The 15,449-nt window shown below is 32.6% G+C and overlaps 1 pseudogene; it reads right to left on the minus strand.

The window, feature by feature from the left end:
* Positions 1-13,916: 13,916 nt before the first annotated feature.
* Positions 13,917-14,992, minus strand: LOC105484615 (heterogeneous nuclear ribonucleoprotein A1-like; annotated as a pseudogene).
* Between the last annotated feature and the right edge of the window lie 457 nt (positions 14,993-15,449).

Here is a 15,449-nt window from a genome sequence, read left to right on the forward strand (position 1 = left end):
AATTATTTCTTTTGACATAAGATGTAGGGTGGTCAGAAAAAACTTCTCAGGTTCTTGTAGCAGATAAAAATATTCCATCTGATGGGATTTGATAGTTTGCATAGACATTCATATTCTTTTCTGTATAGGAAGTAGAACTGGTCTTTCTCTGAGTCAAATACATTTAAATTTTCAATAAATTTCAAGCATATTGTAAGTATATTTTGTAGTCAGTACCTCTGTGTATATGTAAATGCTTTCTTAGTCAAATAGAATACTGAACAACTCACATGTTAATTGACTATGAAGAAGTTTGCAAAATAAGTTTTATTGAAAATCTGTTATTGCTTTTAGTGTAATAGAAAATCAGCAACCTATTTATCTCCTCAAACTCTTCCTCTTACTAGTTTCCTATCACAAACACATAATATCCTGAAGAATTTCTGATATTTAAATTAATATTTTATCTTATATCTTTCATTCTGTAAAAGACATCTCTTCGAAAAGTAAATTTGAGAAATACATGAGTATATCTAAGAAAATCCACATTCTAAGTCTGCAGTATTCAGCTAAGGCTATGTAAGTTAAAATGAAATTAAACAAATTATAAACTCATGTTTCATTCGAACTATTCAGATTCTGAGTATTCTGTAACCACATGTGGCAAATGGCTACTGTTTATTACAGAGATTCCTATCATCTGTGAAAAGTTTATTACACAGCACCACTCTTGAGACACGATTTTATACACTGTATTTCATAATTCCTTAAAAAAAAGTGTTCTCACAAAAAAAAGATTATACCATTTTCCAATAAGCTTCTAAAAAAGGTGGGATAAATATTATAAAATAGGTTTATTTATCCCACAATTTGAAAAGAATTAGCAAGGCATTTTGAATTTCCTTCAAATTCTCCAAATGCATTTGTCTGAGTGAAATATTACCCTTGTTTTCAGTCGCATATACATATTTATTTGCACAGATTTATTCCATTAAAATGGTTGTTTTTAGGAGGAAGGAAAAATAAATAAAAGAAAAAAAGAGGCCGGGCGCGGTGGCTCAAGCCTGTAATCCCAGCACTTTGGGAGGCCGAGACGGGCGGATCACGAGGTCAGGAGATCGAGACCATCCTGGCTAACACGGTGAAACCCCGTCTCTACTAAAAATACAAAAAACTAGCCGGGCGAGGTGGCGGGCGCCTGTAGTCCCAGCTACTCCGGAGGCTGAGGCAGGAGAATGGCGTAAACCCGGGAGGCGGAGCTTGCAGTGAGCTGAGATCTGGCCACTGCACTCCAGCCCGGGCTACAGAGCAAGACTCCGTCTCAAAAAAAAAAAAAAAAAAAAAAAAAAAAAAGAAAGAAAAAAAGAAAAAACAAAATAGAAGGAATGAAGGAATAAAGTTAAACAAGAGTAAAAACTTAAATAAGTCAATAGCAGTGTACCATACAATGAGGTTCACTAACTGAACCTCCACATCTAAAATTAAAATACAACATAAAAAACAAAAGTATTTCCCCTGAAATATAAGAATATTTTATAAACACAACATTTATTATGCTACCCAATGTATCAACATCCTTATATAGTTACGAATATTTACTGCCAACAGTTATTTGTTACCCAGGTGAATGCATTTGCTTATTTCTGTGAACAATACTTTTACAAATACTGGCCTTTATGTAAATTACAAAGACTCAAGGAAAAAAAGAGTAAATGAAAATATACCATCTCAACCTCCTCCAAATGTATTTATTATTCCACTTATTACACCCAAATATCAAATATTTTCAAAATATAAAAATATGTCTTATTTTCATTACATTATTTACTTGCTGCTTAAAATTTAATACATGTATAAAATATAAGCAGTAATATTTTTATTTAAATGTTAGTAACAAATTGAGCATGTAGACGCTGAAGTATATCACAAAAGTAAACCGAAATTTCTAATCTCTGATCATTTGGAGACTCTTAGCCTTTGAAAAATGAAATATATATTGGATTTACTATAATCACACAGGATGCAAATATGAGGCATTAAAGTGTCAATTACCAAACCTGCTGTGAATATGATTAAACATTAGAAGTACAAAGTTTGAACATAAAACAGTTTTCACGTCAGTGATTTTCAATTTGCATGGAGAAAAAGATGGGTCTTGCTACTTCATTCTAGCAAACTTGTATTGCAATTATTTATTACATTTTTTTCTATAAAGTGCTAGTTATTTATTCAATACAAAATCTTTCAACATTAGAAACAAGATTTCCACATTCTGGATGTGAATATAAGCATCCTGGATATTGACACTCCATTCTAATACTTAAAAAAGTTAAACAAACTGAAAAATCAACAACTCTTCTTAAATCTATAAGAGAAATGAGGCCACAGGGCAAATTATTCCCCCAATACTGAAGAAACAGGCAGATACAAAGAATCACAACCTACCAGAGGAGAAACTCAAGAGCAGAAACCTCTGCAGGAATCAGTACTGGTACAGGAAAACCTGAGCTGTAACTGATGAATTGCCAGAAGCTAAGTTGTGAATAAGCCTGAGAGTTACTCCAGGGAACCCAGTCATGGGGAGGCATTTCCCACAGTTTCGTGAATATTACCTCCAGGAGTTTGACCAGGGCCTCACAGTAAATTCCCCTGAAAAAAAATATCCTCATGCTTCTGTCAGGGAGAAAGAAAAACGAGCCATTTTGAAATACACCAGAGCATTTTCTTCTTATCAAGGCCTACTCTCAGGAGTAACTATTTAAGGGAGCCTAACCTGCTGTTTATCAGAGCCTAAGTGACCTGGGGAAAAAAAATAAAAACAAAAGATATCTCCAGCCCCTCTAGCTTTTCATGTGGAAGAAGGAAAACACCTAACTCTAGCTCATTCTATCATCCACTTCCACCTAAGGGGGCAGATGAAAACTGAGAAGCACATGTGAAGTTCATAGTCCACAGGCATAGTTCCACTAAAAGACTGAGAACAAATCGTAGGACTAAAGAATGCTTTTCATCTAGATCACCTTACAACCACATTACTGAAGACCTATGTATAGCAAGCAGTTCCTTTTATTCAGTACATCACGTACAGCTGTCAAGAAAAATGACAAGGCACACCAAAAGGCAAAAAAACACAGCTTGAAGACACAGAGTAAGCATCAGATCTAGGCATGGCAGGATGTCAGAATTATAAGACTGGTAATTTAAAGCAACTATGATTAATATGCTAAAGGATATAATGATAATAAGTACATATCATGCAAGAAAAGATGAGCAGTTCGTGCAAAGAAATGAAAATCTTAACAAAGAACCAAATACAAATAAATTAATAAAAAAGAAAGAACCAAGAAATAAAAATGTTAGAGATGACAAGCATGGTCCCCAAAATGAAGAATACCTTTAGTAGACTGGACACAGCTGAGGAAAAATCTCTTCGTTCAAGGATAACACAATAGAAGCTTCCAAAATAGAAAAGAAAAAAGTACGATTAAAAAAGAGATAATAAAACATCCAAGAACTGAGTGACAAATACTAAATAAACAATAAAGGTGAAAGACATATCTAATGGAAATATGAGAAAAAGAGAAAGAAACACAAGAAGTATTTAAAACAATAATGACAGAATTTTTCCAGATTCATGTCAAACCATCAAACCACAGATTCAGGAAGCTTAGAGAACAGCAGAGAACCAGGTTAAATGCCAAAAAATTTACAACTAGTCATCTTATTTTCAAACTACAGCAAAACAAATATAAGAATTACATTCAACTTCTCAGAAACTATGCAAAGAGGAGGAGTGGAGTAAAAAATTTAAAGTTTTGAGAAAAAAGAAACAAAACTAAACCTAGAATTTAGTACCCCACAAAAGCATCTTTTAAAAGTGAAAGAGAAATAAAAGCTTTTTTATACAAATAAAAATTGAAAAACCATGCTGTCAGTAGACCTGCCTTGCAAGAAATGTAAAAAGAAATTCCTTAGTGAGAAGTAAAATAATATAGGTCAGAAATTTGGCTATACATAAAGAAAGGAAAAGGATCAAAGAAAGAATAAATGAAGCCAAACTGAAACTTTTATTTTTCTTATTTTCAATTGACTTAACAGATAAAATTTGTTCAAATAACCACGATGTATTCATTTATGTATGCTTATGAATATATCAAATATATATGTGTGTATATATATAATATGTATGCTTCCATATACATGAAAAAATGACAGCGATGATACAAGGGGCATGAGGGATAAATTATTATTATCTTTTCATTATAAGGTAATTATACTACCTATGAAACAGTATATTCTAAAGTGAAAATGAAATTGTGTTAGCTGTAAATTAGTTTATCAAACTCTAGAGCAACCGCTAAAGAAAGAGTTTAAAAAATGTGTACGTGATATGCTAGAGGAGAGAAAATAGAATTATATAAAATGCTTATTTAAAATCAAGGCAGAAAAAGAATAGAAGACAAAAACAGAAGCAGAGAAAAGGGCAAAAAATAGAAAACAGAAACAAATATGCTACATACTAATCCAACTATATTAATAACCACTTTGAATGCTAATGGTCTAAGTGCACCAATTAAAAGATACGGATTATCAGAGCATTAAAAAACAAGACAACTATATATCGTCTACAAGAAACTCACCTTAAATATAAAGACAGATACAGAATAAAAGCAAACAGATAAAGATATGCTGATACTAAGAAGAAATGAAAAAACATGGAGGAAATTCAAAGGCTTATTACTAAGTGAAAGGAGACAATTTAAAAAAATATTACATACTGTAGAGTTCTAATTATACGGCATTGTGGAAAAGGCAAAACTGTAAGATCAGTAAAAAAAGAAATAGTGTTTGCCGGTAGTTAGGTGGGAGGGAAGAATGAATAGGCACAGGACAGGAGTTTTAGGGCATGAAATTACTCCATATGATACTGTAATAATGGATACAGGTCATTTATCTAAACCCATGCAATATACAACACCAGGATTGAACCCTAATGTGAGCTATAGACATTGAATAATAATGATGTGTCAATGTTGGCTCATCAGTTATGACAAATGTAACACTCTGGCGGAGGTTGTTGATAATGGGAGAAGCTATGCATGTCTGGAGGTACAGATCTTCTGTACCTTTCTCTCAGTTTTACTGCGAATCAAAAACTACTCTAAAAAAAATCTTTTTAAAAAATTAGAAACAGGCCGGGCGCAGAGGCTCACGCCTGTAATCCCAGCACTTTGGGAGGCCGAGACGGGCAGATCACGATGTCAGGAGATCGAGACCATCCTGGCTAACACGGTGAAATCCCGTCTCTACTAAAAATACAAAAGATTAGCCGGGTGTGTGAGCGGGCGCCTGTAGTCCCAGCTACTCGGGGGCTGAGGCGGGAGAATGTCATGAACCCAGGAGGCGGAGCTTGCAGTGAGCCGAGATCGCGCCACTGCACTCCAGCCTGGGCGACAGAGCGAGACTCCGTCTCAAAAAACAAAACAAACAAACAAACAAAATATTAGAAACAAAACATCACCAATTCTTTGGCATCATTTGAGACACTTAACCTCTTTTGGTAGCATTATCATAAAATAAGGTTGTTACAATAAATTACCCCAAAGGATGCTTGGATTTTATGTTCTATGCTTATCTCTTAACTATAGTGGTACCTTAAAAACTCCTTTGTTAAGATAAAAATAATTCATCAGTATTGATTTATTTACATATGAAATTCACTTTAGAGAAATGAGTATTTACAAATTGGATAATTATTATGAAAAGATGTAAAAAAATCTGCAGAGGACTTTGTGGAATTCAGAAAAGAAAAACTTTATTTAATAAAGCAATTAATTGTGAGGACAACAGTACCACTCGGGAAAAGTACAATCATTTTATTTTTATTCTATTTCTTATGTCAAAAATTTTCCTCTTGAAATTATTATACCTTTTCCAAATTTTTTTGGTTGTACTTGATGTTAACTTATGTTTCTTTGTTAAACTTTGTTGCTATTTTAGTACCTGATTTTCCAAGTGATTTACTTACTATAATCCTAGGAACCTATATAAAATCAGTAATTAATTATACTGAATTTCATTTGAATCAGAAAACCACAGTAACTTAGAAACATATGTAATTTATTTTTTGACAATATGGTTATAAGATGTCAATTATCTGCAGATTGGTGGAAATGTATCTCACCGATAAGTGAGTATGGTAAAGTTTATGCATTGAAACTCTCCCCAAAAATGCTCTAAGTTGTATTGTGAGTACAGATTTAAAGATTTAAGCACCCACTTCCATTTTTCTACATACAATTTTAATTACTATCTTAGTTTAAATTTATTTATTCACTTTAAAATGTACAGTTCAGGCTGGCAGCAGTGACTCATGCCTGTAGCCCCAGCACTTTGAGAGGCTGAGATGGGAGGATGGCTTGAGGCCCGGAGTTCAAGATCAACCTGGCTGACATTTTGATACTCTGTTTCTACAAAAAAAAAAAAAAAAAAATTACCAAAAATTAGCTGCATGCCAGGTGCAGTGGCATACTACTGTAGTCCCAGCTACTTGGGAGGCTGAGGTTGGAGGATGACTTGAGCCCAGGAGTTCAAGACTTCGGTGAGCAAAGATCAAACCACTATACTCCAGTATGGGTGACAAAGCAAGACCTTGTTTCTAAATATGTGTATGGGTATATAAATTGTTTTAATATATAAAATGTATTTTATGAAATAATACAATGTAGTGGTTTATCATTATGAACCACTTACACTCTTTGGATACCATAAACCCATAAACATTGTTTTATTAGTTTATACACACATTTAGAGTTTCTACTTGGTTTATTTATTTGGAGAATTAGGAGGCAGATAATAAAAAGCAAAGGAAAATTCGTGACATTTGAAAATGGGATAATAAAATATGAATGAAATTGGTCACTGGATTTAAATATTAACTTTAATTTTGATGTATTATCCAAAGTGAAGTTTGATTTATAATTTGAAAATTCCTAACTACTTGGAGGTATTTTGTTTTTATAATAAATGCTTATTATTAATATATTAATATAACTGAGTACACAAAATTCACTGAGTACAATTTGGTACACAAAATACAAATTGAGTATTTGAGTTTTACTAATGGGTAGGAGTCAACACAGACTGTAATAAAACGAGGCAAAAGAGAAGACAAGCATATTTTATGAGTATGTTTGGAATCTTCATTAGTTTGTCATTCAATCAAATATACCTAATAGTTGTTCAATTTTCAAATGTTTATCAATAAAAAAAGTATCTTCACATATGACTTTTTAACAGCCTTAAACTGTATGAATATGAAAAATAAGATACATAGCAAAAATATTATTTTATATCATACCATTAAAACATATAATATTTAAATAGATAAATGTTTCCATTGAATACTGAATATATGAAGGGACAAAAAATGATTTACTGAAACAACAGCAGTAGAAATGACTGAGTAAAAAAAATGAAACTTTTTATAACAAAAATGTAATAGCTTATAAAATTCAAAGGTATGAGTGTTTGTAGCTAAAATATAAGCATTACTATAATGCTTACTTTATGCTTGATCTCTCTGATTCTTAGGTTTCTCATTTACAAAATGGAGATAGAAAAGCAACTGTTTGGTGGTAGAGAAAACATTTTAAAAAAACCAAAGACAAAACCAAATAGAAAAAAAATACTTTGTTTCTATTTTGTTTTGTTGATTTGTTGTGTATATAGCCATCTCCATTAATCATAATGGGCCAGCCTATGTTATGAAGCAAGGTTATCAAAGATTTGATTTTTTTTTTTAGAATATTGCCAGTGTAGTTTTTAAACTATGAAACTAGAACTGGCTTCTAATGTTCTAATTCAATTTACAAAGAAATAAAATTAGATACCAGTTTAATTATTTTTTATGTGAAGACTATATATAATTTTATTTCTAGGTTGCATGCACTCTCATATAGTTTCAAGTATTTGTTTTATACATTTTTTGCTTCTGACTTATTTTATACTTTTTACACTACATTTATGTTAGACATTCTTTTCACTGATGCTAAGTCATTCAGAAAAGTGTTAATGAGAAAAGCATACTTAAAATTTAAAGCAGAGCATTTTGAATATGCTATAGAATCATTATTACAAATAGTATGCTGCTATTCTGGACACTACCAAGAATAATAAAATTCAATTTTTCTTTGCTGGTACAATGCTTTTAATTTAAATACTTTATTATTCCAAACAATAATGGAGATTACTTACAAAAACCTAACCATGGATTATATAAAATAAGTAACAGGAGAAATAATGGTAAAATGATCATTAAAAGTGATGCAATAACAGCCTGATTTGTTCACTAAATTTCTCTATGTGTTTTACTTATTCTACAGTTATGAATTCAAGTTTTAAAATGTTGCTGAAAGTTTATTCTATAAACTGGAAGATTAATGGTTTTTCTCACGAAAGTTTCCAGCAAAAACAGGAAATTGCTTTCTTTTGCTTTTTTGTGTGTGTGCCAAATACCTATGTCTATAATTTTCTATGTAAATATTATGATACTATTTAAATTCTGTTACCATTATCTCTTATTTTTCTCATCACCATTTTTAAATGTAAGTTATATGTGTGTAAAGATTTTTTCTACCATTTTTTACTTTGTTTCAAAATTGCTATACACCTTTAAAATTATTTTCTAAATTGAGCCTTAATGTTATCTTTCCACTGCTGCTCATTTTAATTTTTCTTGACTGTTAAAATGTAATTCAACCAACATAAGAGTAGTTAAAAACACTTAAGCAAAGAAATGTTAATTAATTTTAATTGACTACTGATTTATTTTTAGGTTCAAAATAGAGTTAATGTATATACTTCTTTTATATTTTCCAAACATATTGTTCAGTTCTATAAATCTGAATCACACTAATTTCCAAGACCATCTTTATTCCAAAATGTGATAGATTTCTGGCCAATGAGGTACTGTATTTTTGCTAATATAAACTAGTAAATAGTAAGTTTACTGAATTATACACCATTTATGGGGCTTCCTTAACTTGTAAAACAAATAAAATTAATAAATTAATTAATCAATTAAATGTTTTCTTAGTTAGCAGAGTAATCCTCTGGAGTTATTCTGCATTAATTAACATAGATTTGGAAGATCACAAAGGAAGGTCTATGAGGATTGTTTTTCATTCTTATGTAAAATACTATGTTGAGTATGAACGGAGAAATCTGAGACAAAGTGAGAATTATAGAAAAGATTTGTGATTGCATTTTTTCTTTTTAATTTCTGTTGAACTACTCAAGATAATAAATTATATATAGTTGAGATTTACTGTATTGTCATGCTTATGCATCACATTAAATCCACGTATAGACTTTATTTTAGTTTCTTACGTTAGCCACCAATGTGGTGATCAGGATTGTGTAGACTTCATCTAACTTCACGATGATGAAACTGACATTTTCTCAATTCAGATCTAAATCATCTTTTCACTTTTCTCCCTGGAGTTTCTCTTTTGATATCATCTTCAATCTGGAGGTATAGGGCAATAAAAGCCTCATAAGTCAGTAGGAGCTTGTGGATAAATATCTCTTTTTCTTCCAGATGGACAAAACTGAAATCAGTTTTATAGGTATACTAAGATGGTCTCAAATGATTAAAGAATCTGCTGCACATATTAGTGACTAACTCCACAATGTGCCAGAATTGGCTCTCCATTTTTTTCTGTTTAATTCACACTGTTGCACATTCTAATCCTTGGGGTTAAAATTCTCATTAGGTATCTTGTACATAAATCTTCATCTCAACCTATGGTATCTGGCAGAATTTATGCTGATAACTATACTTTCTAAAATTCAAATATGACATAATGGTTACAGGATGTTTTAATTAATTGTACCATATTTACTGAAATAGGCTCAAAATTAAATTCTTTCCCAATTAAGCTTAAAAAAATCAATTACACTCTCTTAGAAAATTCAAGTTCATTAGAGTTATCACTTTTTTGTTAGATAAATACATTTATCAAATTTATATAAATCAGAATATATGTATTTTATCTGCTTTAAATATCTATTATAACCTATTGATCATTTTAATAAAAAATTTCAAAAAGCAGGACCAATGTAAAAGAAATTAAGAGGATATTTGCACCAACAAAAACTCATGCAAAGTAGCAACTCTATGTAAAAAAATTGTTTATTTAAATTCATGAAAACAAAAGCTTCTAAAGTTTGTATAGGACTGAGACATCTCCTTTTAGGTTTCAGCTGATATGATGTCATATATGAAGCCTATCCATACATGTTCAGGCATATTTATATTATCTAATAATAGCTTTTCAATTTGCCTTGTTTATACCTGCAATATGGCAATTGTCATTATCTTGCTTGGCTATTGGCTCCTTTTCATTATTAAATGTGTGACATTTATTAAATCATTTGAAAAGTTCTATAAATAGTAGATTATTGCATATTTGGGAACACAAAGACACTTCATGTAATATTTTAACTGCTTTCCCTCATGTAATTTTCATTTTTATTCTAAGTCAGTTTCAGCAGCAGTTAAACCTGTTTCATGATCTTCTACCTCGATCTCAATGTTCCCATCTGTCCTGCCTAACTTTATTTTCCCCATTATTAATGAATAGTAGAAAGGGTAAACTTTTTGAAAATTGAATTCCTCCAGGCTGTCCTCGCAGGGTTACATTGGCATCTTTAAAAGATCTATTATAAGAGTCTCAGACTAATGTCAATGCTCAATGCAAGCTGAGAAGGCAAATTGAGATAGTGAGTTCTGGGATGCTCAAACTGTATGCTTTTTAGAAAGCTTTTTTTGCAAGACGGGGAGAAGCTGATGTTTCTCCAGACATACAACTTAAACAACCCACAATTCAACAACAGTAATCCCTTTCCACAGATCTGGTATGTGCCACTACCACATGTTTGTAATCTTGCTGAGAATTTAGCAAACAAGTAGAGAACTGCCTACCTGTCACTCTTCTTTGAGTTTCTCTCAATAAACTTGGTTTCAGAAGCCTGTATAAAGAGGCTGTCCTTTCTCTACTGTGCATTTTTAGCACTCTTGTCAAAAAGCAGTTGGCCATCTATGTAAGGGTTTATTTCAGACCTCTCTATTCTGTCTCATTGGTCTATGTGTCTATTTTTACATCAGAACTGCGCTCTTTTGATTCCTGTACCTTTGTAATGTAGTTTGAAGTTAGTTAATGTGATACTTCCAGCTTTCTTTTTTTTTTTGCCTCAAAATGGCTTTGGCTATACTGGGTCTTTTGTGGTTCCCCATAAATTTTGGAATTGATTTTTCTATTTCTATAAAAAATTGAGATTTGGATTTCATTGAATCTGTAGCTTGCTTTGGGTAGTATAGACATCTTAACAACATTAATTCTTCCAATCCATGAACAACAGTTCAGTTTTCTTTCCATTTATTGTTGTCTCTAATTTTTTTCATCAGTGGTTTATAGTCTCCATGTACAAGTGTTTTACCTCACTGCTTAAAGTATTCCTAAGCATTTTTCAATATTTTTAATGTGATTAAAAATTGGATTTTGTCTTTATTTCCACTTAAGTTTTGGGGAAACTGAATATCCACATGCAAAAAAATAAAACTGGACCCTTATACCATACACAGAAATCAATTCAAAACATATTAAAGATTTAAACATAAGACATAAGTTCTGGCACAATAAACCTCCTAGAAGAAAACATAGGGGGAAAACTTCATGGTATTGGGCTTGGCAATGGTTTTTTGGGTATGCTACTAAATGAATAAGCAACAAAAGCAAATTTAGAGAACTAAAACCATATCAAACTAGAAAGCTTTTGTACAACAAAGGAAATAATTAACAGGGTAAAAATGCAACTTACTGGATGACAGAAAATAATTTGCCTTGGATTGTTTAACAGATGTCTAAATGAGTGTTTCTATTTCTCTACTTCCCAGTCACTTTTCAATCTTCATCAATTCAACATCTCTTAAGATTCTAATAAAATGGACCTTCTGAGTGTACTAACAAATATTCATGTATATACAATTCTATATAGAATTAAATATTAGATAAACAATTCTAATGGACATTTCCCAGTTCTCATCAGTCTTAACTTCTTAGTAGCATGCAATTTTATGAACCATTTTTTGGTTTCTGTAGGATCTGTGAGTCTATATAACCTTATTTTGCTTTCCCTCCTGTTTCTTGAAGACAAAATAGGATTATATGGAGTCATAGACTGTACAGAAACAAAATTCTTAGTGTAATTTTTGGATTCATAACTTTCTGCTTTCTTGTTTTATCTGTTAGGTCCAACAAGGAAAGAGGAACCAAACCGTAATTTGAATGAGGAAAGCTTAATATAATATTCACTCTGAGATGTTTTGGATTTTACTAGGCCCTGGTTATTATCTCTTTTATAAATCTGAACACAGAGAAATGCAGCTTCACCGAAAGAAGATCAATGATACAAGAGTGATGCTAAATGAAAACTGGATGTAATCGTCAGAATTGATGAGAATATAGGTAGTAAAAAACACGACGGTGAATAGAAGAGCTTCATCAAAAATGGTGGGTGTACTTTATGAAGTTTTGTCCCATTATATTTATGTTGGAATATAGTTTGTATTATTTGAATTACCTCAATTTTTGTAAGTGCATACATCTGTATATTTTGTGTAGGTATATGCATACATACATGTGTTTATATATATATATATATATATAATTAACAGTAGTGCTTATAACACTCAAAACAATACGTTATTATTCAATTTTCAGCTTTTTGCCTCTGTCAATTTTCAATGTTTGTATAAAAAAACTTCAAGTCTTACATAATAGGCAGAAAATAATGACTTCCACAATTTTTAAGGATATATTAAAGTATAAGGATCATTACATCAATGCATGTTAAAACAACTTTCTAATGCCTCTGTGTGCTGTGCATTGTCTTCATAAAGCATGAGGTGCATCTAAATCACATATCACCTTTTGTGTCAATGCAGTGGCTGATGCCTGTAGTCCCAGCTGAGGCAGGTGGATCACTCCAGCTCAGGAGGTTGAGAAGAGCCTGGGCAACATGGGGAAACTCCGTCTCTGCCAGAAAACCATTAGCCAGGCATGGTGGCGCATGCCTGGCATTCCAGCTACTTGGTAGGCTGAAGCAGGAGGATCACCTGATCCCCGGGAAGTTGAGGCTGCAGTGAATTGTGATGATGCCACTGTGCTCCAGCATAGGAAACAAAGTGAGACCCTGTCTCAGTAAATAAATAAACAAATAAATAAAACCACATTTTGACTTTCATAAAATAGAAGTTCTCAACACCAATAATATTTTATAGATGAAATACTTGAAGTAACACTTGTGATACTGGTAAAATTATTTATTTATTTTCAAGAGAATTCAATCATTTATTGATTGCACATGATAATGAATGATACACAAGATTCATTCCCATCTATTATTTTGTCTGGTACCTTTATTTGATTTAGATATATTGCATAGGATTTGCCAACAATGATTTTTATAACCAATAATTCCATGATTTTGCTTGAGTAATCCCTTTTAACGGCAAATTTCAGGTCACAACAGTAACTATCAGTTCAACCACACCAAGATTTTTGAAGACAACGGCTTCTCCACCCAAGCTACTGGTATATAAATTTCAAATAGAACCTGGCATCACCCTAAAGGACTTCAAACTTCACATTCTTGGGGAAATTTAGCAAGATGGCTTCAGAGTAGACTAACTTTACACAGCACTTTATATTTTTTAAAGTCATTTATTCAGCATCATGATCAGATTATTACATTTAGCAATCAACAGCGTGGGTGCAAACAAACAAACAAACAAACCTACAGTAAAACCCTTTGTTGGAATGTTTTACATTTTCCACAGAACGGAAGCTAAAATAACCTGTTATACAATTAGTCACAAATACAGTCCTCGAGTTTTTTGCCTAAAACTGTCTTCTTTGGACCTGCCACCACTGTGCTTGGCTGAGTTTACAAACCTTTTGTAACCTGTAGCTTCCCTGTCACTTCTCTGGCTCTCCTCTCCTGCTAAGCTTTGTTTTCTAATTAAAATCTTCTTCCACAGCCACAGCTACTGCCACTAACCTTGGTTTTGTGGTTTGGCAACGTATTGGTCTCCACCACCATAGGGGCCAGAGCTTCTGCCTCCAAAGTTTCCTCCTTCCATGGGTCCAAAATTTGAAGACTGATTGTTGTAATTGGCAAAATCATTGTAACTTCCACCACGTCCAAAATTGCTCCCATTATTACCAAATCCATTATAGCCACCCTCACTGCCGCCATATCCACCACCACCACAGTTGCCACCAAAGCCACCACTACCGCTGAAGTTCCCTCCATGAACAAAGTTGTCATTCCCACTGAAACCACCTTCACAACCACCACCAAAGTTTCCAGAAGCACTTCAACCTCTTTGGCTGGATGAGGTACTAGCCATCTCTTGCTTTGATGGAGCTTTCTTAACTTCACAGTTGTGGCCATTCTTAGTATAGTATTTCTGAATGACAGGTTTATCCACGGAGTCATGGTCATCAAAGTTTACAAAGGCAAAGCCTATTTCCTTGCCATGGCCTTGGTTAGTCATGATTTCAATCACTTCAAAGTAGTCTCTTAGGTGATGTTTTTCAGTGTGTTCTTTAATGCCACCAACAAATATTTCTGTCACATTTCAGTGGGCACCTGGTCTTTGAGAATCTTCTCTTGAGACAGCTCCTTTTGGTTCCACAACTCTTCTATCCACCTTGTGTGACCCTGCATTCCTGGAGGCATCCACCTGATCCACAGTGGCATTTGTGACAAACCCAAAGCCTCTGGAGTGCTTGGTGTTTGGTTCTCTTATTATCACACAGTCTGTGAGTTTTCCCCATTGCTCAGAATGGCTCCTCTGACTCTCATCGGTTGTTTCAAAGCTCAACCCTCCAATGAAGAGCTTTCTCAGCTGTATAGGCTCTTTATGAAACTCTGACTTAGGCATGACTGCAGGGAGAAGAGAGACTTTAACAACGCTTCCTGGGCGCCATCCACGGGCAAAAGTGTGATTTTGTAAAATTATTAAACTTCGTAAAAATGTAAAGTATTTTAAGCCAACTAAAAACATAATTTTGCTATTAGCATAATTTCACCATCTGTCAGAATATTCTATCCCTTTGTATAAAAACACTTTTCTATGACCCACTTAATTTTAAATCTTTTGCTTAATATATAAATCAATTTCTGCACATCAAAAACTTTATTAATTTTTACTTTTACCAATTTCTTTTACTTATTTGGATAGTAAAATACAATTTAACTTTGAGTCCCTGGGGAATATAAAACAAATTTGTTTTATGTTAATTGATGTTTAAATAAAAATGTGTAAGAAATCTGTAACTGAACTTTTTAATTTAAAAACAAAGTTTAGTTTTTTAAAGTTGCCATCAATCCATTTTATT

The sequence above is a fragment of the Macaca nemestrina genome, chromosome 1 (genome assembly GCF_043159975.1).
Source record: "Macaca nemestrina isolate mMacNem1 chromosome 1, mMacNem.hap1, whole genome shotgun sequence".
NCBI classification, from domain to species: domain Eukaryota; kingdom Metazoa; phylum Chordata; class Mammalia; order Primates; family Cercopithecidae; genus Macaca; species Macaca nemestrina.